The following is a 24988-nucleotide window of genomic DNA, read 5'->3' as shown; positions in this document are numbered from 1 at the left end:
ATGGGTCAGAGAGGCACAGGCCTGGAGGCAGGAGTCCCCGGAGAGTTGCTGCTCTGCCAGGGACAGATGGGATAGGTGCCTGAAGCAGAGCATGGCGGTGGGTGCAGAGGACAGGGCGACCCAGAGCTGGCGGTGCGGAGGCTGGCCAGATGTGTGGGAGATGGGGCCCGGGCTGAAGCCTCAGGTATGGCTTGAGCAATTGGGCACCATTACCCAGGAAGGGGCATGGATCAGTGGGGCAGCCTGGGATCTTAGCCTAGCAGCCCTGCCTCCTCACACTGCCCTACTTCTCACCCACAGGAAGCAGAAATCTTTCCAAGGAGCTCAGCCTAGTGCCCAAACACAAGGGAGGAAAGGAGTAGGAGAGCAGAGTCCCAGGCTCCCTCAGAAGTCCCAGCAGGTTTGAGCAAAAGATCCCAGCAGGGGCTGCAGGCGCTGCTCATGCCTCAAGAATGAAAATCCAAGCAGCAGGAAGGGATGGTTGTGAGTCTGTAAAGATATGGCCCACGGGCCCAAGCCCAGGCTTTATAGCCACACCTGTTCAGACCCTAGCTCTGTCATTGGCTGTGTGCCAATGGGCAAGTTCCTTAACCCTTCTGTTTCTTCATCAGAAAAAATGGGCATAATAACAGCTACACCACACAGGGTCAGCCTGAAGGTGAAATGAGATAAAGCAAAGGAAGTGCTCAGCCCAGTACACAGGCTTACGGAGTGCTTAGCTACTGTCTTATCATCCTTGTTAAAAACAGTAACACCATCGCGGACAGAAGGCAGGTGTAGAACATTCCCTCATATCTTTCAACACCAAGGAGGCAGGAAATAGAGCTTTTTAACGCTTCCCAAACAAGTGTGGGTGCACACATTGACTACTTGCTGAGGAGGAGAGCGGGGAAGGTGTCTCAGGACGCAACACCCCAGCCTCACTGGAGCAACTGGCGGCAGATGCTGGTGGCTCTTAGCTGTTCCTTCTACTTGATGGAGGGTGACTTTGCGAGTAACAAGGCTCTCTAGTAATGCTCCATAAAACTATGAATTTACTTTGAGAGCACCAAGTCTAATTACCTTGCCAAGACTCTGCATTTTTAAGAACCATTCCCCCTCCCCCGCCCCGAACTCTTGATCCTAAGGACCCTTCTCAGCAATACTTGGCGGTGTTCTTGTTTCGCCTGTTGCCATGGCAACAAAGCAGTGTTTACCAGCCTTTCCAAGCTGGTACATCTTTATTAGCACCCGGATCCCATGAGGAGCAGGAAGCAGTGCAGAGGTTTAAAGAGCATTAATCCCCTTAAGCTTTGCAAACCTCTCTAGTTAGGGAGCCCCTAAAGGGGCAGGGAGGGAGGGGAGAATTGAGGTCTCTGCCATTTTCAGGGCCCTCCTAGAATTGTTAAGCCTACATGAAGGACCAGACTGAAAAAACTTATCTCTCTGGAGCTTCGCTTTAAATTTCTTCTCCTCTTGAAAGAGACAAACTTGTGGGCTGCCTTTGCTTCACAAGAAAAGTCGGCCACCCATCCATCACAGAAGGGCTGCCGGCTCTTTCCTCACCGCCTCTCTGACCACACTGCTCTCTCGTGATACACACAGGACTTTCAAAAACAACCGGTTATCTCTTGGCCAGGAGGAGGGATGGCCACAAAGGCACACGAGCTAGGCTGCCTGTGCACCCTCCTCTCTGCCCCTCCGCGATGAGAATCGAAGGACGATTCAGAGCCGAGATAGATTTCCAGTCTATTTCAAAAGAAAAAAACGGACCTCAGAAAGCTGCTCAAGAAAGCTCCCCCATCTTCTTAGCCTCAGCCTGTCTTGGAAGGTTTTTCAAAGTCAACACCAGGGCAGAAGTGGGAAAGGACGGAGAAGAACGGGATTCTTAACATCATTTAAAAGCAGTTCAATGTCCCAATCCCCCTCCCACCAAATAAACGTCTCTTTCATCTTTCATCCCAGCCTAGAAGATCAAAACCTGGCTAGGGGTCCAGGAAGACCTGTGGCTGAATTTTGAAAAATTGCCGAGTGAAAGATGATACATTCATTCTGCCTTCCCAAACAGCTTTCAGTTTGGGGTGATTTTGCACTGGTCGAACCTTGGCATCCACCACGGTCCCCAGTCCAGTGCTCTGTGCCCATGAGCTTAGTTCAATCAGGACTACTCAACTGAAGCACTGAGCCCTTAAGAGTCTGGCCTTGGGGGGCTCACACTCTAGCTGCGGGGATGGACAACCAAAGGCTGCATTTCCAACACTGCGGTTTCTGATGCCACTTTTGGATAGGCCAGGCATCTCTCATTATTCCCAGTGGTGCCTGCATTCTCAAAACAAACAAACAAAAAATTCTGAAGTCACTGGAATCCTTTTTCTACTTTTGGTGGGGTAAAGAGTGCATTCAAAGACCAGTATCAGCCTCTCAAAAGAGAAGTCTCCCAGCCCACGCCACATCAGCCCTAGAAAGCTTGGTTCTTCCACTCTGTGAATTCTAGGGGCAGTGTCTTCCGGGTTGTTTATATTTATGTCCCCACTTATTTCCTAAAAATACTGAGGTGTCTTATAATGCTTAAGCAATTATAAAACTGGACACTAAGAACATGAATGAAAGCTGTAAAAGATGACCAGTCACAGAAAGAAGAGACCAATGGTGCCCCATGCTGGGGCTCAGAGAGGGTTGGGTGAAGCTCAGAAGCCAGAGAATCACCTTCCGGTTGTGGGAAAACTTCAAACATAAGTTTGAACCAGACGAAACTTGCCAGACTGTCTCTAACCAAGGAAGCCGTTGCTGGGCAATAGGGATTAAAAAAGACACTCAGGGATCAAGAAAGCCCATGAGCCAAGACCTCTGGCGACGGGGGCGGGTCCAGGACGGCGACACCTAGCGTCTGGCCCTGCTACTTCAGGCCTAGGCTTGACAAGAGGTGGAAGATCCAGGGGCTGGATGCAGCAGGGCAGTGAGTGGGGGGCCGAGTTGGGGGGTGCTGGCTGGTCTCCATACTCAGAGACAAGCAGCAGGCAGAAAGCCAAGCTCAGTTCCCAGGACTCTCTCAGGAAGGGAGTCAGGAATTACAGACCAGTGAACATCACTCTGAACTTTAATTAGACCGCTGCAACTCCCCCATGGGTTATGTGGGTTACTCTGTCCCATTAGCAGTAAAAACCTCACGATCAGATGGCCTGAGGGTGTAGTGAGGAAGTGGGGGGACAGAGCCCTGGTGTGTGGCCAGTCCTGGGGCAGTAGCAGGAGAGACCTGCTGAAGGTCACATGAGCTGGGTCCTCAAGCCCCAGGATAAGGGGCTCTAGGTCCAGCACATTCTCCGTTCCAGAAAACCCCTCTATGCAGCAAGTGGAGTAGGAGGCAACCCTTTGGAGCTGAGGGATCCAGGGAAGCTGGGCTATTGGTCTGGAGTGAGTGCTCCAGCCAGGGGGAGAAAGGTTGGGTGGGCACAGGCAGGGCATGACATCTGCCTAAGCTGCTCTTTCTACAGGAGCGGTCAGCACATAAAATCACCTCTAGTCAATCCTTGCCCCAAGCAATGGACGCCAGTGTTTCCAGCTTTCACGCCCATGATCTTTTTAAATCCCTTCCTTCCCGCCTTTAGAACCCAGTGAGAAGCCTCATAAGCAAATGGCCAACTGGGATACATCTTGTTATTAACCTCAACACCTGCACTTGAAAGCTGAGACTTCAGCAGCGGGTGGGGGAAGGGCGGTGGGGCATGGCAGTGCAGGAAGAGGGGGGTGTGGGAACACCAGTGTTCGTACATGCATGACCCCATGGGTGCACCTGGGGCTCGGCAGACGTCATGCAGCAACTGGCACACATCAGGCACCTGATTTCTACCCTTGGCTGAACAGCAATTTCCAATCCAATAGCAACCTCATCCCAGACAGCGGTCTGTGTGCCTTCTCCACTCACCTGAACCTACCTCTCCACCTACAGACCTCCGCCCTCCCCCTGGCAGCAATCCCCGAGGCTCATACCAAGCCGGCTGTCTGTGGCCAAAGCTGATTCTCCAGCCCAGGTGAGTCCAATGAGGACCTACCCGCACAGGAAGAATCCAGGATGGAGCCGGGGCAGGTTCAGCCCCTGATCTGGAGACCTTATTTAGTCTGAGACATAATATTGCTCCTTTTGTCCCCTATCCATTTACCTCCCGGCACTGAAATAAGGGGACTTTGATTCCCTCCCAGTTCATGGCTTCATTCAGGAAGCTCCACAGAAGTAAGCCATTATGTGAGTTCTAAGCCACTTTGAATAAACCAACACAACTCCTTTCAAAAAAGCACCGGGAGAAGGTCATTCATGTGAATAATAACCATTCTTTCTCTTTAATCATTAAAATAAATAAATTCAAATTACATCTTCAAAGAGCACCCATCCCCCCATCAATTTCTACTCTTGAGTTTAATAGAAAAATGGCTCCTGAAAAATTCTCCTGTGAAGTGAGGCTGGGGTGGAAGACGCCAGCACAGTGGTCTCATTCAGAACACTCTCGAATGCGGACTGAATCAGGCCCTAGACAGAGGGCTACGTGTGTGCCTATGTGTGTTGGTCTTGGATGTGCAAACTGTCTAACCCTGCTCTGAGTTTTCCTAGGAAAAGGAAAAATGTCCTGAACCTCGACTCTTCCCCAGGCTGAAAATCTCCAACATTTTCCAGCCCGGCTTCAAACCTGACAGAGAAAACGACAAGGGGAGACGGGTATTAAGAAAACGGAGAGCTCGTTTGGATTTTTGCTTCGCTTTTGATTCTGTCCCAAAAATTACTTTTGGAAAAGAAAAGGTAAAAAGAGGCAAAACAAAAACAAAAGTAAAAGAGACATCGTGTTCTCTCCCTGTGACCCCCCCCAAATCCAAACCTTGCTATTTTAAACAATGAAAAGTACAGTGTGTGAGGAACAGCTTGCATACAGCTGAAGCCAGCATTATTTACTTCAGGTTTCCTATACTAACGCAACTTTTACTTCTTAAGCACTTTCGTTAACAAAGGAGAAGGACAAGGCCCAAACGGGGGTGTCTGTCAAGGAGATCTGTGCTTGCAGCGATCCTGAAGGTCGCCTGGGATGCTGTCCTCCCCAGGCTAGCTGCAGTAAGGCCTTGACAACCACTGCTTCCTGCTGCCAGCCGGAGCCACCAAAACCCAAGCTCTAAGAACAGCTCTGCAAGCCCCTCTCCCGTGCACTGATAGCACTTAAAAGGGGCGTTTGTCTTTGGCAGCTATTCTCAATCCTATTGAGATTTCTAATTAGCTCAGAAAAGACCGCATTCACTGACAACTAAGGCGGGGATGGGGTGGGGAGAGGAGGCAGGCAGGGTGGCTTCCCCCAGCTCAGGAGTGACCACAGCCTGTGAAGATGCTGCTCCTGCTCCAGCATCAACCCTCCTCCAAACGCTTGGATGCCAGTCCCGGGTCTCAAGTGACCTCCCTGCAGTCAGAGGTTGCTCCAAAAAGGACCCATCTCCAAGCCTCTCTTGAACTCCTTTCTCTACTCAGCAAGGCCTTGGGCATCAAGCGAAGATCTCTGCCAACTACTGATGCCTTGCCCCTGAATACAAATGCAGGAGCCCACCTAGAGGTCAAGGAGCTATCGTCAAACAGGATTCCTGGGTTCAAATCCCAATCTCCACCTCCTACTGGCTGTGTGACCTTGGTCAAGTTACTTAACCTCTCTGAGTATCAATCACTCATTAGGTAAATGGAGTGGCTAGACTGTAAACATTAAATGTGGGGATGCATGAAAAAGCCTCAGCAGTGCCTACAATGACTATTCTCGTTCATCCAATCACTCGAAACATTATATTCACCCAGCTCCTAATTTTCAAAGCTGAACGGTATTATAGCTGAGGATAGGGTGAAGGCGAGGTAGAAAGGACGGCAAAGAGCTATCACAACAACAGGAAATGGAGGGAAAACAGTATCCTTTCTCCAAACACTCAACCACGACTTCAGTTGCCGGACAGCAGCCCATGCTGGGCACTGTGCAACTAAACCCATTTGTTGCAAAAAAAATAATAATAATAAAATAAGGGCGGTGGGGAGGTGGGCTTGTTTTCCCAAAGCATAAACCCCTCCAGGCTAGGCACCAAACCCACATAACTGGCCAAGTCTTAGATGGTGCCATGCACAATTAGATGCTTAATATATACTCATTAACAATTCTGTCAGCCGGGGCCCGGTGGCTCACACCTGTAATCCTAGCACTTTGGGAGGCCCAGGTGGGAGAATCACTTAAGCCCAGGTGTTCAAGACCAGCCTGGGCAACATAGTGAGACCGAGCCTTTTAAAAAACAAACAAACAAATAAAATAATTCTGTCTTTGGAAAAGTCAAAAGTTTGGTGCCTATGTGTGCAGGCAATGTCCAGGGCTTGAGAGAATAACTACTGTAAAGTCCAAAGACCTTTTCAGTGGGAGATGATGTTTTTTGGGGTGGGGGGGAAGGGATAAAGAAGCAGCGAGAAGTAAGGGGTGGAGAGGTGAACACACACAAAAATTGCCGAGTGCCTAAACGCTGCTCATTAAAAGCACTTCTTCCCTGGGGTTATCCGGGCTGACTCCGAATGGCCATCTGACCCAGGAAACTCTAGGACTTTGCTTCATGAAGTGGAGTTTGAGAGCAAACCCTCTCCCTCTGCACCGCCCCCCACACCAAACTTATCCAGCCCCAGTGTTTACAGCTCACTACACCACAAATCTTTATTTCCTGTCACCCACTGGCCCGAGCTGTCCCTACTCCCTGTTTCTCCCAGACAAGTTAATAAGACGGAAGGCTCCCTAGAGACCCGGAGCCGGCGAACATTATCACTTGGAAGCAAGGCAGAAATCCTGACACGTCGGAAATGACTTCAAGCCTATTAATTACCCTTTCTTCTTTGGCAGATCTTTTGAAAGAAAGCTTGACAAATTGAAAGGAAGGCTATCACTGCCTCTCCGCCCCAATTAAGCCCCCATTCCCACCCCAATAACACAAATCTGATTTCCGTTGTTTTTTTTTTTAAACCAATTAATATGTCAGAGCTGCACCCACCCCAGGGAGGCCCACCTATGATCTGCGTGGACAGGGATACAAAGGGTAAGCCCCTCTGTATGGGTTAAGCCCTTGAAATCTGAGAGACCCAGGGGGCTGTAAGAAGAAGGGAGTGGTCAGGGCTTTGGACCCCAGAGTTGGTCTTCTAGGACATTCACAGTGAGCCCAAACCCCTCTACACACACTGGGAGGAGGATGCCACGATGGGTACTAAAGAGTGTCCATATCTATGAGATCTCTCTTCCCTGTTGGGGTGGATGCAGTGATGCTTTGATTCTTGAATGCAACACCATTCACAAAACACTCTGGATAAACCGCAACAGAAAAGCACAGGGGACCCTGAATGCTAGAAAAACTGGAGTGTTTAGGGACCAAACTACCCTTTCTCCAAGTTTCATTGTCTACCACACTGACAATAAAATCTACTCAGGGTTCCCCTGAAACAATCCTTTCCTTAGAGAGGTTTATGCAAAAACAATTGGGTAGGTTATGTTAATTTTCCAGAGACGCGTGTGTGTGTGTGTGTGTGTGTGTGTGTACTTTTTGTCTATGCAACTACTAAACATCACCAAATGGATCCCAATGGGAATTTCAAACAGAACAACTGATTTTCTTCTTAAAATGTGTTCCTTCCACCAAAGCAGTCCCCATGCTATTGAATAGCACTACCATCACTCAAGAGCTCAACCCAAGAACCTAGAGTTCACTCTAATTTTTCTCTCTCCCCTCACCTCATAACCCATTTCCAATCCATCAGAATCTACCATATCTTGTCTCCAAATATATATTTTAAATCCCACTGCTTCTCCCCACCTCCACTGTACAACCCTTACCCAAGATGCCATCAGCTCTCCACTGCACTTCTCCAATAAACTTCCACTGGCCACCCTGCTTCCAAACATGCATCCCCGTCCTTCCTTAATTCAGGAGCCACTGGGATATTTCTAGAGCATCAACCATATGCCTCTGCCCTTCTGACCTCCTTCTGAGGGTTCCCATTTGCCTTGCCTGGCTCACAAATCATTCACCGCCCAGCCCTTGTCTGCCTCTGTCAGTCATCTCTACCACTGTCCCTCTTGGAGGCCCCAGGCCTCCACCTGTCCTACCAACACATCAGTTCCTTCCCATGGCAGGGCCTGCACACCTGCTGTTGTCTGCTCCTTGGAATGCCTTTCTCACAGTTCTCTGCCTCCCAAGTCCAACGCCTACTCCTCAGGGAGGCCACTCCCAGCTACCCACCTAAACAGAGCAGGCCCAGGCCCCCTCGCCAACAGTTCCCTATTTTCTCTTCTTCTTAGCCCTCAGCAGTACCTGAAATCATGTGATGTATGTTCCTTCTCCCTGCAGAACATGAGCTCAGGAGGGCTGGGATTTGGCCTGCCTTGTTCCCTGCAGTACTGCCAGAACTAGCATTGCACCTGGAACATGGAAGGGCCCAGGACACAGTGGCCGTGGGACAAGAGCGTGAAGCCCCGGAGCCTCAAGCACAGATGTACCTCTCCTGGGGCAGGGGGGTTCACTCTGCCCCACAGCGGGAGGCTACAGCCTGGCCACCCTGGGGAAACCCAAAGGGAACACATGGACAGATCAGCACCCACTCCCAGAAATGCCAGTGACTTCAAGCTGGAATCCACCCACAGCCTGATCGTCCCTGGCAGCCCAGGAGAGGCCTTTATCACCATGCCACACAGCCTTCCAAGGGCAGTCTTGGATTTGAATCCCCATGCCTAGGTTTGATAAGGGCAAGGCCACCCACCAGAGCCCTAGTTTTCTGGTGTATTTGTTACCCTATCTCATTTTAAACTCAAACACAATCTTTAAGCCATTACCCAGGAAATCATCATTAAATCATTTGTTCGTTTTTATTAGCATCACGGTAATTAAAGCGAATCATATTTCAGAAATCTTCGGCTGCAGTTATCAAAACCCACCCTCCAACCAATCAATTAGTATTACAATAACCGCGGTCCCTTGTTGCCGCTGCTATTAGCATTTTGATTGAATGTCTGTTGAAAAGTGACTGGTGACAGAAGATTGTGTTCAGAAAGGAATGTTTCTTTATTCATTACCACCGAACCTCGTCTGCTTGTCTCCAGTCTCGGCTCAAAAGAGACAAGACAGTTTCCAAAAGCAGTCACTTTGGTGGTGGATTATATTTTCATGAGGTGCGTGATAAATTGGGCATAATCGCCCCAGAATCTCCAGTTACACACAGGGGCCTCCCGCTGACTGTGGCCTTCGCACCCAGCAGCTGCCCCTCGGCTGTCGAGCCCTGACGGGATGATAAGTGTCCCTTCTGCTGCCTCACCCTCCCCCACCCCAATAATCTAGGACAATAAATACCAGGTCTTCACAAATGGCACTTCAGGCGACTCAGATGTAATAATGCCTGTGCCAGATAAGCCGGTGGCCGCTGTTATTCCCACGTAAGATCATCATCATTATACACCCCCTTCTCTGCCAGGCACTCGGGAAACCTGTTATTCTAACATTCAGACTTATGTTCTCCAGTCGTCATAATAATAATAACAGCACCAGTCAGTACAGAGATGGGTTAACGAGCTCCATTATGGGGAGAGAATGGCTGTCTTCTCCAAGTCATAGGAATTAAAGACAAGAGTTCATTAAGTCACAATACTAGAATTTCAACGGCCTGCTACTTCAGACAGCTCTATTTACTGGTCCCCCCATTGGTGATGCCCTTTGTGGATAAAGGGAGATCTCTAGACAAACACACACATGAAAGTTTCCATCTTTGGGCAGTTGGCTGCCATAGCTGCTGCAACTAAAGGGGGCTCTGCTCTGATGTGTCTGGAACAGAAGAAGGTGGGATACAGGGGTGGGGATGTCTGGAGTTGAGAAAGACACATGCTCCTAGCTATAAATATGGTAGCTGGTTCACTGCTATCCATCTGTCTGCTCCATCCATCCATCCAGTTCCAATCCATAGCAAAGGACATATGGGAGTTTCATCTTCAGCACAGATAACCTTTGCCCAAAGAATCTTGTCTGTTCAATCCACTCACCGCCCACCCCACGGTCCACTAGGCAATAGTGAGGAGGCACTTATGAGGGTGCATTAACGCTCTACTTAAAAAAAAAGGGGGGGGGGCCTCCAGAATTCAGAGGGGAAATTGTGCTATACAGTTCCTTTGAAAATCTTTCCTCTCTCTAAACTCAGTCTCCTTCTCTGCCCCAACCTCCCCCACCAAACGTGCTTGTTTCTCCACTGGCTGCCAGCCAAGATTTTATAATAGTGTCAGGTAGCAATTTCATTTTTAAAATGCTCTTATCAAGGATTTAAGGTGAAAGATAAGAACAGCACAGTAAATCATCATAAAGGAGTGTAGTATGAGGCATAGTATTTTACAAATCAAAACAGTTAACAAAATGAAAAGGCAAGGACAGGAAAACAAAGTGAGTTTAAGCCTCCTTTGAAAGGGGGAGGGTAGAGGCCAAATTAAATAGAAAGATCACCCTTCAGATTTCCAAGCTCCCTTTGGTAATGGTCTCGGCATATTTGCTAAGAATTGCATGAACAGTCCAATTTCCATTTTAAAATAGGATGTTTTTAGAAGGCATATATATTGTCAAACCATTACACACACTTAACTGGGGGTTTTCATCGAGGTCATCTGACCTGCAAGCATGTGTTGCTAATATCACTGCCTTATTATTTATCAAATCAATCTCTTCATGGAATGACTAATAACACAACCCCAGCTGCTCTCCTCTTCCCACCCCAGCTGCTACTGCCCTAGCAGCAGCAAGATTCACTGGGCTACCTGCAGCGCCCTACCCCCTGCATTTGGCTAAAGAACCTTATAAAGAAAAGAAAAGAGGGGATGAACCCAGGCGGTGCCATTTCTGATTCAAACCACTTTGTTTCTGGAAGCCACTTATCCTACCCAGGAAAAGTGAACAACGCTGCTAATGACCAGGCCAGGGTACGAGGCCTTATCAGGGGATTTTAATTAGTCCCACACTAAAGAGGCCATACACCTAAAATAAAGCAAAATAAAACAGGGGCAGGTGTCTGTTTTCCTATTTTGATCCTTTATAGCGTTTTTGATTCCAGTTTATTTTTTGAAACCAACCGAGGGCCACGTCCAATTCAAATGTGCCTTGCACCCTCCTACCTACACACAAACACACTCACAGGCACACACACTCTGCAAGCAACACTCACACGCACATACACACAACACACAGAGCTGGGATGCAACCCCAAAGTGACAACATAGCTTTTCACTCCTGAAAACAGTCATTAAGACACTGTTTATTCTAACTTTTTATATATGCTCACCAGTCTCTCTGGGGCCTACCTGCAAATTCACAATAAATAAAAACATGTAATTAGATGATTTCCTCTTTGCCAAGGAATGATTCAATTGTCCATTAAAAGCTAGAGTTCTAAAAATAACATAAAGGGAAATTATTAGGTATTGTTGATACACATATGTCTGCTGTAAAACGTATGGGCAAAATACAAAGCTTCTTTTGTAAATCTTACCCATTTTTGAAAAGGTAAGACAGCATGGGGGAGGGAGCAAATTAAACCATAATTTTCAAACTACGTTTCCTCATTGTCACTCAGAAAAATTGCCAGGTGTTTCCAGAGTAGTTTATACATAAATATACTAGCTGAATCAGGAAAACTCTTTCCAGAGCAAATGAATCAACTTAATTAAAAGAAGACTTAAGATGCCAAAACTAGTGATTTTGGAAGTGGGGAGGAAATTTAGAACTCGATCTGTAAGCACACACCTCTCTCTACCTGGCCTCTGGGGTAGAAATGCATAGGCACTTTAAACACTGCAACAGACCCCTGGCTAAAGCGTGCTGTCCCCCCAGCCCTCCAGGGCTGCAACCAGGCAGCATGGGTCCAAGGCGGAACTACAGGCAGGACTGATGTTTTTGATTCAAACCAATACTTTCAGTCTTTCTTCTAAATCAGCTGTTAAGAACAACTACAACAACCCTAAAGGCATTTTTCCCCCCTCTTAAGCCAGCAAGAAAAAACTCTCATTAGTTTGCTGGGTTCTTTCCTTGGGTGCTGGAAAAAGTGTTCCCAAATCATTTCTTTAGGTCTCCAAGGCCCTCTTCAGAAGACAGGTGTAGCTCCTGCATGCCTCTCCAGACAGGGCTTCCCCACCTCTGTTTTGTTAGAGCAAAGGAAGTTGAGATGGGAAGCGTGAGTAGGAACCATTCTCAGTTTTCAGGCAAATGAGGACAGAGACCAAGGTGAGTGCCCACCCTCTTGTCATAGATTAATGGTATTTGCTGGGCAAAGGGGACCTAAGAGGAGAGTGGAAGACACAGATACAAATCAAATAATCAAGCAAATAACAATCATTAAGAACTGAGAAGTGCCACAACGGAAAATTACAAGAAGTCATAGGCACAGACAATGGATGGAGCTGACCTAGTCACCCATGAAGGGCCCCACATGAAGGAGGCATCCCCACCTCCCAGGGCTTAACACCAGGACACGTGCCAGACTGCCCAGACACAGGCCAGGCTCAAAGACCTGGTCCAAGTCAGCAGCGCTGCCTTTTTAAAGGGTTTGAAAGCTGGAAGGCTCCTTGAAGGTCATGTGACCCAGGGGGTGCCCAGCCCTGACTGCATATTAGCATCAGCTGGAAAAATGTTAAAAATAACCAATGCCAGGGCTCCATCTTTGAGTCTCACTTAATTGGTCTGGGGTGGGACTCAGGCATCAGGACATCTTAAAAACTCCCCAGGGGATTTTAATATACAGCCAGGGTGGAAACCATCGGTCTAATCCCAACATCTAACGTGACATCAGTCAGTCATTATGCGGAGTGTCCAGTGCTAGGCTGTGGGATAAATTATCTCAGCCAGACTTTCCTAACCAACCGTGTCTGTACATGAGAAAATCAAAGTTGGCCACAGAGTGAAGCAGCTCTTGGGTTGCCAGTGAAATCTAAATTCCAACTAGAAGAACATAAGGGAAGAGATGAACTTTGGGGAAGGTCCCTTCTCTGCTTTATTGTGCAACAGTGTTGAAACACATTTATGACCTTCTACTTAAGGAGACATTTCCGACGGACTCCTTGGGTCACCACCATTCTCACTCAATGAACACCCAGCAGCGGGGTGGCAAGTGGGAAGCAGCCCAGCGTTGGTGAGAGAGACACAAAACACGGCCCACTGTTGCTCCTGTGTCTATTCTGGGCCCCGAATGGATGATGTCACCTCCAGTGGCAGTGGAAAGCAGAGTCATGAATCATCCATGAACCAGCCCAGCCCTCTGAGATAATAAATCGGATGTCAGCATTGCGTACGCACATCGCAGATCTGGTGCAGAGGCGCCAGCTTTGCCTAGGGTGCTAGAACGCAGGCGCCAACGCTGGACACATTCAGGGGGAAGAAGGCACTTTCAATTATTTCCTGATACCAAGACAGGTGGCAAGTTGAGGGAGAAATTTCAAAGGCGAAGGGAGTGCTCAAAGGTGCACAACTTTGCTCACTTTAAAATCATGGCAGTGATTTTTATACACTACTGGGTTTGCCAACCAAACCAGAGGATTAAGAGAAGCATATCCACATGAGTGCTATAATGATCAATTACTGCTGTGCCCACTGGCGTCCTTACAACTGGAGACCTGTAGGTGTTGCCATTTTGACCCCCAACTGCATTAATTTAGCTTAAAAATTCACTCCAGGATTGAATTTGGCAAATGTTCCTGCCTGAAAGGGCTTCTGGGACAACGTAAAGAAATCAAGAAGTCTGTTTGGCAGCTTTTGAAGTTCAGTGTTGTCTTGCTGTTTTCTTATTTTTTTTTTTTTTCCGGATAGAAAGGGAGGCAGGTATACAGGGATGCCAGGGTGCATATGTTGTCATACACATGAGCTCTCCTGATTTCCTTCCTTTTATTCCTTCCGTTCTTTTTCTGGATTATTTCCCTGAATTGCCAAGTTGAATGAACCAGCTAGAAACGCCACTCTAATGAGTATGGTTTGTGTCGCTGGAGTTGGGAATTCTGACAACTCATAACTGTACTGGTTATTCCTTGGCTTATAAAGAAATAACTAGCAAGAAATAACTGAGCCCTGGAGGCCACTAAATTAAAATTTAAACTTCAGACTTCTTCAAGTGTCTCTCTCTCTCTCCCTCTGTCTACCAAAATATATCTTTAACATCCTAAGGTCAATTTCAAGGTCTTTGGCAAATTAGACTTGGGCAAGGTGTGAACCAAGTCAGGCTTCGGGGGCTGTGTTCTCAGTTGCAGGAAAGGTCGTTTCTCTAACTTCTCTTGCACATCATTTTGCTGAGGCGGGTTGTGACTAGGAAGGCACAGAGCGAGAAGGATAAGTCTGACCACCAGGACTGCAGGCCAGTGAGCAAGGGGACATACTGGGCAGGAAACTCTGCTTTGCCCTATTATTTTCCTAGCGCTGCTGTAACAAGCTACCACAAACAGGGGAGGGGGGCTTAAAACAACAGAAACTTATTCTGTCTCAGTTTTGAAAGCTAGAAATCCGAAATCCAGGTGTTGGCAAGGCCATGCCCTCTTGAAGGCTCAGGGGAAAATCTGTTTCAGGCTCTTCTCTTAGCTTCTGGTGTGGTCAGCAATCCTTGGCTTGCAGCCGCACTGCCCCTGTCCCTGCCTCTGAGGTCACATGGCCATCTCCCTGTGTCTCTCTCTTCACATGTTCCTTCTTATAAGGACTATGGTCAGGTCAGTTCACTAAGACCTCCTCTTAACCCGGTTATACCTCCAAAGACCCTCTTTCTGAATAAGGTCACATTCTGAGGTACTTCAACTTATCTTTTTGGGATTAGGACTTCCTTTGGGGGTATCTTTTAGAGGTCAGGACTTCCACTTATGTTTTTGGAGGACAAAATTCAGCCCATAACACCCTTCAAGGTGGAAAACTTGACAGCATCTGCCAGCAGCCATCTAGGGTGTTAGCATTCTCTCCAATCAGCAAGCCTGAGTTTCCATTCCCAAAGTAATGACAGTCACAGTATTCTTAATAGTAAAATAACAATAATTAATATGATAATGATAAAGTTAACATTTACAGATAGCCTTCCAAGCATCAGATGTTTCACACAGATAAACTGTCTCACTTAAACTTCCCAAGTCCATGAGTTAATAACATTAACACCATTTAATAGATGAGAAAACTGAGGTTTAGAGAGATTTAGTAACTTGTCCAGGGTCACACAGCAATTGATTAGTGGTTGCTCTGGAAAGTGAGTCCTGCAGTGTGAATCTAGGCCTAAGCTCTTATCCCTTTGCCACATGGCCCAGACACTTCACAAGCATCATTAACCGGGTGTTGCCTTGACTCCTAAGCTATAAACAATGCGAATGCGGAGGAAGATTCTGCATTTGCCACGCTGTGTAAGGTCCCCACATGTTTACTAGTCATAACTTGGGGTAGAAAAATGCTTTTAACTTTTTTTAAACTTGAATTACGAAGCACTTTGAACTCCTGGGATGGAGGACCTCCCTGTTCTGGCCCTCCTCCCCTCTGGTCTTGGATGAACTGGCGCAAACCAGGCTTCTTTTCAGACCAGGGCCAGTCTGGCTATTCTAATAATAGCATGTTGTCTGGGAAGAGCAGAAACTACTAAGAAAATCCTCATCTATCCATCAGATCATCTGTTTGTGGAAACAAAAAGACAGAGGGGACTCAGAGGTGAAGGATGCTCAGCTGCATTGAATCACATATTGCTGGTTTGGAACTCCTAGGTGTCCCTGGCAGGACAGAAAACTCAGATGAGGCAGAGCCCACACCTCACTCAACAAATTAACCCCACAGTTACAACCAACTTTAAAAACATTTTATGTACATGTCAGGAAGAAGGCAAACAATAGTTATTGTGGTAGGGTGCTAGGATGGAGTAATTTTTTTTTTTTTTTGAGAGTCTCACTCTGTCACCCAGGCTAGAGTGCAGTGGCACAACCTCAGCTCACTGCAACCTCTGTCTCCGGGTTCAAGCAATTCTCCTGCCTCAGCCTCCCAAGTAGCTGGGATTACAGGCGCGTGCCACCACTCCTGGCTAATTTTTGTATTTTCAGTAGAGATGGGGTTTCACCACGTTGGCCAGGCTGGTCTTGAACTCCTGGCCTCAAGTGATCCGCCCACCTTGGCCTCCTAAAGTGCTGGGATTACAGGCGTGAGGCACTACGCCCGGCTCGTAAATTTTCTTTCTTTCAAAAAGTCTCTTTCATGTTGTTCTATCACTGCATTGACAATTCAAATTGGCATAAATTTTAAAAGCTCACACTGAAGAAGTAAATGAATAGGTAATAAGTGCATAAGGTACAAAAAATTCAAAAAGTAAATGAGTATATAATAAAAAGATTCCCTCCATCTATCTCAGGTCACTTAATTCTCTTCACCATAAAAAAGGAGCAGACACTTTTTCATGTATGTATGTTTGTCATGTATGTACATCTGCATATGATATGCACATGTGCATAAAACATATTTGAGTGTTTACTATGGCCAGAGACTGTTCCAAACCCTTTATACTCATTAAATGACGTAAGCCTCAGGCTAACCCAATGTCCTAGTTTATAGATAAGGAATGTGAGTTGCAGAGACGATAAGTAAGTTGCCCAAGGTCACACAGCTATGAAGTCACAGAGCTTAGATTTGTCTCACTTCAGAGCATGTGATCTTAACCAATATGCAGTTCTAACTCCTTGTTACCGATTTTGCAGGTATCCTTTCAAAGATATTCCATGCACATGCAAGCATATGTGTGTGTGCAAAGCAGAGGAAAAAACAACCACGAAAGGGTTTTATTTTTCAAGACTAGGGTCCCCAAAACTCAAACACAGATTTTAGTTTGTTTGCCCAAAGAAGTTAAGCAGGTGGTTTCACTTAAGGAGGAAGGGGGAAGAACCCAGGCTGCCCCGCACTCTCTACTTGCGGTGGGCACTACGCAAGTGGAATCATTTAACTTACAGAGTGGGTGTGTTACCTTCACAAGGGAGTAAAACATCTGTAACTTGCCTGAGATCACACCCAAGGGAAAGCTGGGATCTGAAACCGAGTATGACCAACTCTAAAACTCAAGCTCTCTGCAGCATACCATGCTGATATACAGATACAGATGGGATAGCGTACACCCTCGGATCTACAAACTGAAAACAGAAGCTGAAGTCCAGAGGTGCATAATAACCGGGACCCCTCTAGGAACCTTAAGTCCCAACGGGGAGGCAGCCACCCAGGGCTTGCGGCGACCCCCAGCCCAGCCCTCTCCGGCCACTGGCAGTGCCGTGATGCTAAGAAAGGGGGGTGCTTTTAATCAAGCTGCCATGCTAAAAGCTCCTTTCTCTTCAGATCTCCACACTCTGCCCTCACCGAGATCTTAAACCATGTTGTGAGAGTCAGAGCCTGGGCCTCTATGGGAACAGGACCAAACAAAAGACTCATTGTCCCTCTCTACAAAAAAACCACTTCTGGGTCAATGAAGTTGCTGACCCTGAGCCCACTCCCTTTCTGCTTCCGTGGGCCACAGCAGGGGGAGGCAGGAAGACCTATTAGGTCACCACCCTTTTGGTGCCAGGGCTTTTATTCCAAAGGAAAGAAGTTTAAGATTTATATTTTGGCTAAAAAAGTGCAGCTCATCCTGGGTACCAAATTCCTCCTGGCTTTGCAAGCTCCCTCTTGCCCCGGACACCCTGTCCCCCAGCCCCGTTGCTAGGAAGTTGAGGGCTTTGTATTACTCTGTGTCTCCAAAGAAAAGCAGGTGAACAGAAACCAAGCTACTGTGTTGATTAATATCTCAAGAGACAGCGCCAGAATGGGCGCTTCCGGAATTGAGTTAACTCAGGGAAAAAAAAAAATTAAAGCACACTCCTTGCTTTCCTGTCAGAAATAAAATTAAGGCCTCGGATCGATGTTGCCAGAGTCTACAGGAATCTTTAATGGCCTCCTCTACATGTTTTCAAATGCACATTCCCCTTCAACCCTACCCTTTTAATTGGTTATTTGCGAGGTCATGTTTGCACCAATTTCTCAGGAAGGCTAATGGTGTTTATTTAACGAGAAAATAAAATGTGCAGACAGCTCCGGGGCTGGTCTCTGAAAGATGGCAAAGGGTGGGCTGACTCTTTATCCCACCCCCTCCTTTGCCCTCCATCGCTGCAAGGTTACAGGGCCTGGGGATGCAGCCCCGCAAGGGAGTGAAGAGGCAGGTGTGCCCCTCACAGTAGGCACGCAGCATGCCCACCCCCTCACACAGCCCCAGCTTTAGAATGAGCCCACTGGAGGCACAGAACCTTGGGTTCTGAGAATCTGGCAGAGGGGCAATGGCTGTCCTCTTATTGCCATGGTTGGACTAGGCGATTCTTCCTTGTTTTATCTAACTCAAGTATGCCCAACTTCGAGGCTACACAGAACTCTTTTCCAATGGAAACTCTTCAAGTACCCAAAGGCTGCAGTAGATGACCACATCACAGCTCTCCACTCCCCTCAAGACCTCTTGGACTCAATCATATTGAGTTTCTACCCCATTCTCACCATTCTCTCCTAGATTCCTGTTGGTCAATATCGTTCTTAAACAGTTGCGACCCCCTCCCCCCCGACCCTCCGCCACCTGACAATGGTCCACTCTGGAAAGAGAACTGGATTTTCACCTAACCCCATCTAGGACCCTGAACTTACATAAGAGAACCCAGCTGGCATGTTACATCACGCCACGGACTAAACTGAAAGCTCTGGGAGGCCAGGAACCCTGGCTGTTGGTGGTGGTGGCCTATGACAGACTGTCTGCTTTCTTGTCCAGTGGTTTCTAATCCTGGTGCAGACTTAGGATCAACACCAATAGTGACCAACTGTTGGTTTACATGCTTCCAATAAACCCCTTAACACATCTCAGACTTGGGAGAGGATTTGATGGATACTTAACACCATCAGCAATTAGTGAAAAGATAAGAGCATATTTGAGAGGTGGGGAAAATACTACCGGTAAAATTCCGGCAGGGAAGACAGGCAGCAAATCCTGCTCCAGACCCCAAACGAGGGCAGCGTGGGAGCCAATCTTTTGCAGGCTGCCCTCCTGTCACATCAGCAAAAGTGTCATCACCAGCTGTGATTCTACACATCCTTATCATACTTTCTACTCCCTCCAACAACCCTTCTCTTGGACTGTGCCCTTTCTGGCCAGAGGGTCTGATTGTTTTTGTCAAACACACTTCTTCCTCCATCCTACAAAGTCACATCTACAGCTTATACAGTCCCAACGTTCTTCCCTAGGTAAATAAAGTCAGAATGTGAGACTCTCATTAGGAAGGACATGCATACATTATGTCTGACATCCCACACCTACAAGTGAAGCAATGCTTTAAATAATTTTTTAAAAAATTATTTTAAAACCTACACCTTTGTGAAACTCTTTTTTCTATGCCCTCTTTTTTTTTTTTTTGAGAAATAGATACCAATAAACAAATAATTACAGTGCAATTCTTAAGCATCTTTATACATCGTACATAAAAGAGTCAATCTGGACTTCAGAGGTCAATTTCAAAAGTGAGGTTCTGGCAGGTATTCAAAACATTAAGGGCTGTTTTTCCTCCTTAGAAAAGCATTATCTTCTATCACAGCTGAAGTTACATCTTACTGGCACCATTTTAATAAATAAACCGATTACGCAAATTACAAAGACCTTAAACTTCGGCCAACTGCTTTTCGGGACAGAGACTGGGCAAGCTCCAGGAAGAAGCCAAGCTCTCCCGCCACCTGCCTGGATGCTCCTCCCTCTGGCTGGATCCCCTACCACTGCGCGCCTTTCCAGCCCAGGAACTGGGATAAACCACAGCCACTCTGGGAAAGGACCCTCTCAGTCCAAGAGGCCTGCCACTGACGGTGCTCGCTGGGGCTCACAAAACCATCCCACCCCCTTCCAGGGGGTCTCAGGGCCGTTATTCCTCTCCAAAGCCATTAGCATTGCATTTAATAAGCAACTGCTAACTGCTGGGAGAAGAGTCATCCATCACACTAATCTTTATTTCTCTCCCAGTGTCTCCTGTTTCTTTGCCTCTGGCAATGTTCCAGGGCAAGCAGGCCTGCTGGGTAATGAAGGCCACAGGGATGTCCTCTGCCAGAAACCACTCCCTCACCAGGCTATGGGATTAGCTTCAGAGATGCCTCACCTGCTTTCAACTAGGCCTCAATCATCCAGATCTTCCCTGGAGGAACCCAGCTGTGCAGGGCTCTGGAACCTGAGCAGGGCCCTGAAATTGGAGGGAAGGACAGCTGAGGCTCCTCTACAGTGACCCTCACAATGGGGAGGGCTCCCTTCCGCCATAAGGAGGTGAGTGTGGGATGATTTCAGCAAGCAACATGCCCGCATTCCACTTTCTCCATCAGGGCTGAGGTTGTGGGGACACTGGAGAGAGAGCTGGCCAGTGCACCCTCCCTCCCTCCCGCTGGCTGTCTACTCCCCGGCCTCCTGCCAACAATAGAGCAAACTGGAAGGACAGCACCTCGTTGCCTCTTCCCTCCCTGTCCCTCCTCTCCAGCCCCACCTTGGGATCAATACTTAAGGCCGAGTCCCAGATCTTATCTGACTTTTACAAGGATAAAGCAACAAACTTCCCCCTCCTAATGATTAAATCCATTGATGATCAGCACAGTGTTTTCCAGACCACCTCTAACAACTTTCAGAGAGCAAATGAAGTGACTCTGAGAAAATTGGAAAGCCACCATTCTCCTCTCCCCCTGGGCACAAGTCATTGTATGGAAGGTCAGGAAATGAAGTGAGGGACAGGGCCAAGGGAGGCATCCAGGTTTTTGTTTTATTTTTTGTGAGACGGAGTTTCACTCTTGTTGCCCAGGCTGGAGGGCAATGGCGCGATCTTGGCTCACTGCAATCTCCGCCTCCTGGGTTCAAGCGATTCTCGTGCCTCAGCCTCCTGGGTAGCTGGGATTTCAGGAGGCACCCGCCACCACACCCGGCTAATTTTTGTATTTTTAGTAGGGACAGGGTATCACCATGTTGGCCAGGCTGGTCTTTAACTCCTGACCTCGGGTGATCCACCCGCCTCGGCCTCCCAAAGTGCTGGGATTACAGGTGCGAGCCGTCGTGCCGACTGGCATCCAGGTTTTAACAATAGCTCTGCTCCTTGTCTGGCTGCAGGAATCTGCTATGCAATATTCCAGACTTATGTGCCTTAATTTCTCCAAGTGGAAACGGAGGAGCACGGTCATCCAACAAGAAGGCTGGTGTGGAGAAGGACAGAAAATGAGGAAATACTAAACCCTTAAAGCGACCAGCTCCTCTGCTTTAGCCAGTTGCCTTGCGCAATGCTTGCAGAGTGTAAGAGCCTGAGCTCCGGGTCGGACAGGCTGGGTTTACGTCCAAGCTCTGCTTTCACCAGGGTGCGACTCTGGGCAGCTCGGTTCACCTATGGCCGTTTGTCATCAAGATTCAATGGTAGGTGCCAGCACTGTGCTAAGCACTTGGTGTGTAAGTGCTCGGAAAGTGTTGGCTGTTTCTATCAAGATTGCTAACGTGGCCTGCTTAGACAGCAACAGAACTCCCCACCATCATCACAGTGGGTGCTGTGTCCGGATGCTTAGATCCCCTTCAGGAATGAGGGACCTCCTTCCCAGTAGCTGGGAGTGCTGCTGGAAGATAGTCTTCAGCTGGAAGTCCCCTCCAGGATTTCCCCAGGGGAAGTCCAGGTCACATCAGTCTCACGGGGTGGGCTGCACCCAATGACAGGCCAGTGTGCAGGCATCAAGGATGGCACTCCCACCCCAGCTGGGGACCCCTGAAGGACCACCCCACTGCAGAAGGGGATCGCAAGTCAGCTTCTCCCTCTGCCCTCTCCTGATCAAGAGCACTTCTGGATAAACCTCCCACTTGCTAATCCCTTCCTAGAGTTGCTTCCCAGGGAACCCAACCTGCAACAACTGCCCACTCCCTCCCCTAGTCACAAAAATAGCAAAGGAATTCATCTTAAACATTCTCACAGTTAAAAAGCTAAAGGCCGGAAACATACTTCAGGCCCTGGGGCTCATCAATCCCAGGTCTCTTATTTTTTAGAGGAAGAACCTGAGATGCTCAGAGGTTAGGGAATGTGCCCCAGGAAAAACGTCACGGGAGCAGTAGAAGCTGGAGGAAGGCCTGCCTGTAAGGAGAAAGGTGAGAGCCCCCACATCTCCAGGGCTCCACCCACTGGGAGTCAAAGACTGAGCGTGGGACCCTCTTGCTGCTTGCAGGGTGGAAAACAAACATTGCGGGAGGCTCATTCTCTCCTAGGTCCTGGGTTCTCTCCCATGGCACTAGTGAGCCCCAGGCTGGTCCTCCTGTGGATGGGAGATACAAGCTGCCGCCACGCAGATGGGACAGAGGGCATCCCTACCCCAACAGAGACCAACAGGGAGCAGGGACAGAAGGTGACCAGTGGGGTCAAGGAGTGGAAATTCTGCCCTAACGTGTGGCTCCTAACAGCAAGTGGAGACTGAATGGGCCCCGGGAGCCTCGCCCACCTGACGCTCATCAGATGTTAAGCCCAGTTCCCTGTGGTTATCCCTGAGCAGCAAATGTCACACGGCTCACGTCACACAGCTCCAAGGACACACAGGTAGCTGTCGAAATTCCTGGGGTAAGGATGAGTTGAGGCCCCAGGCCGCCCCACAGGGCTGGGCTAGGAATCTGAGGACAAGTGCTAAGCACGTGCTGTGACAACACCTCTGGGTCGATGGTCTGGGCCTCTTGAAGAAGAGAGCTGGAGGTGGCGCCAGCCAGGGAGACGCCCTCAACTTCTGCCACTGCAGCGCTTTCCTCTCGATAAGATCATGGACAGCAGGAACCGAGGAGGTGAAGGTAAGTTTGGGGCAAGGTGGCTGCATGAGGATTTTATTTCCTTGTGCTTATCACCTGACTCCAAATGCGCACTCCATCAGGCCACAGATGTGGGGCTGGCTCGCTCCATATATATGATCTGTGCCTCTGCTGTGACATGTTCTTCTTTTTAAAAAACAAAAATTTTTTTTCACTCCCTTAAATGTTCTAAGTGCAGTGAAGTATTACACCAGCTTCAGCACCCAGTTCAAAGAGAAATGCCTCCTCTGGTATCTTGAGGGGTTGGAATATGTATGTGTATGGGCCGCTGCTCCCACCCACACAGAAACAACACTGCAGAGTGGGAGGGCCCTGGATGAGAGGGAGGGCAGTGGGAGGGCGGCTCTTTCCTGCTGAGGCTTCCTGGCATGTCTCCCCCTTCCACAGGCTGCAGCCCCTCAGGCCAGCTTCTCAATCATCTTTGAATAGGGGGCCCTGCCTTTCCTCTGGTTCTGGGCTCCACACATTTTAGAGTTGGTCCTGCCCCCACCGCAGGCATCTTCAGCTCTGGCAGGTCCGGGGGTGCTAGCAGAGGTTCTGGCTTGGCCGGGGGGCAGGAGTGTGCATGCACCAAGGCCCTGCCCACGCTCCTTCCTGCCAGTGCCCACCAGGACTCCTGGAGAGCCAGCAATGATGTCCCGAAGCCACTCTGAGCAGCGGGCCCTCCACCAGACCATCCTCCACCTCACAACGGGCAACAAACTCTTCCCGCGCCTGTCCCAGACGAACCGCCACCCCATCTCTGCAGTCCAGCACTTTCCTTTCTCCCTTTTGGAAAAAGGGAAGAGGCTTCACCCACAGCAACAGGTATCTAGTTAAAAATAAGAGAGAACTTTTCCTGGCACATCCTCTGGGCCTTCACCCAGAAGTCCAAAGTCCGGTGTTTCAATCCCACCTCTGCCATGACCAGCCCTCTCCCTGCCCGGCTCTGAGAGTTAATGAGATGATACCAGTGTGAGTCCCCAGCACAGGGCTTGACACACAGCAGATCAAAAAATACTTTCATTGATTTTCAAAATAAAAGGACAACAATATCACCTGGGGGCAACTCTGGAATCTCCCAGGATTATGAATTCTAACACTCAACACCAGGTGCCAAATTCAAATGGGCATCACCCACCCTGAAAATAAATAGCTGGCAGTGCTCTTTTCAACAAATGCATTCCCATCTTGACCCAGCAGAGAAACAGCAGAATTTGAAATCAATAGTCCTAAGACCCTGCTCAGCCATGGGTCTCTCAGTTGCCTCCTCTGAGCCTTGGTTATTTTGCCAACCAGATGGAGGTGATGATAATGCTAATAATAAGAGCTAACATTTATGCACAATTGACTAGATACTTGGCATTACACTCTCCGAGCAATCCTGTGATGAGGTTCCATGATTACCCCCATCCTACAGATGAATAAACTGAGGCATAAAGAAGTTAAGTGATTTTTCCCAATGTCACAACCCTCCAGGGGCTGCTGTGAAGGTCACATTAGGAGATGCATTTGGAAGTCGGGCTTGGAAACCATAAAACTAGATCGACAGAATGTAGATGATGATGGAGGATAATCCCGAATTGCCCACCATGGGCACCACCTTCATCTCACTCCTGGGGCTCTCACTCCCCAGCAATGCAGTGGACAAAACCAATCATTCCACACCTGCATGCCCCTCCTTTCTCTCCCTGCTTCTCCACTGCTCCCCACCCTCCACCCCCTGCCACCTCTTCCCTCCATAAATACCACTTGACACCACTGTTGTGCACCCACTGCTCCACTCTCCCATTCTGAGGATGCTGTAGAGGGATGCATTCGAAGCCAGATTACCAGACGCACTCAGGATATCCCCCTCCTTCTCCCAGCCCCGCTAGCGACGATTCCCACTCCACTCCTTCTTGCCTTTCACTCACTCTGCCTTCTCCAAACAGGAAAGACATAGGCAGTGCTGGGTAACTGCTTCTAATCACAGGTGACAGCAGGAATGTAAACAACACAGGAAACATCTAAATGCAATCCAAGTGGCAAGGAAACGCTGCTCACTCACAGGCTCCCTCCCTCGAGGGCACCAGCACACCATTTCCTGCCACCCCCTTAGGAAGCTCTGCTCATTAACACCCTATTAATAGGAACCCCAGAAACCTGAGCTTC

General features: G+C 48.4%; 1 protein-coding gene across 4 annotated transcripts in view; it reads right to left on the bottom strand.

The window, feature by feature from the left end:
• The window catches only part of MSI2 (musashi RNA binding protein 2), a 429839-nt gene that overhangs the window by 130137 nt on the left and 274714 nt on the right, over positions 1 to 24988 (bottom strand). The window lies entirely within an intron of this gene.

The sequence above is a fragment of the Nomascus leucogenys genome, chromosome 14 (genome assembly GCF_006542625.1).
Source record: "Nomascus leucogenys isolate Asia chromosome 14, Asia_NLE_v1, whole genome shotgun sequence".
NCBI lineage: Eukaryota > Metazoa > Chordata > Mammalia > Primates > Hylobatidae > Nomascus > Nomascus leucogenys.
This window is presented reverse-complemented; position numbering and strand designations above follow the sequence as displayed.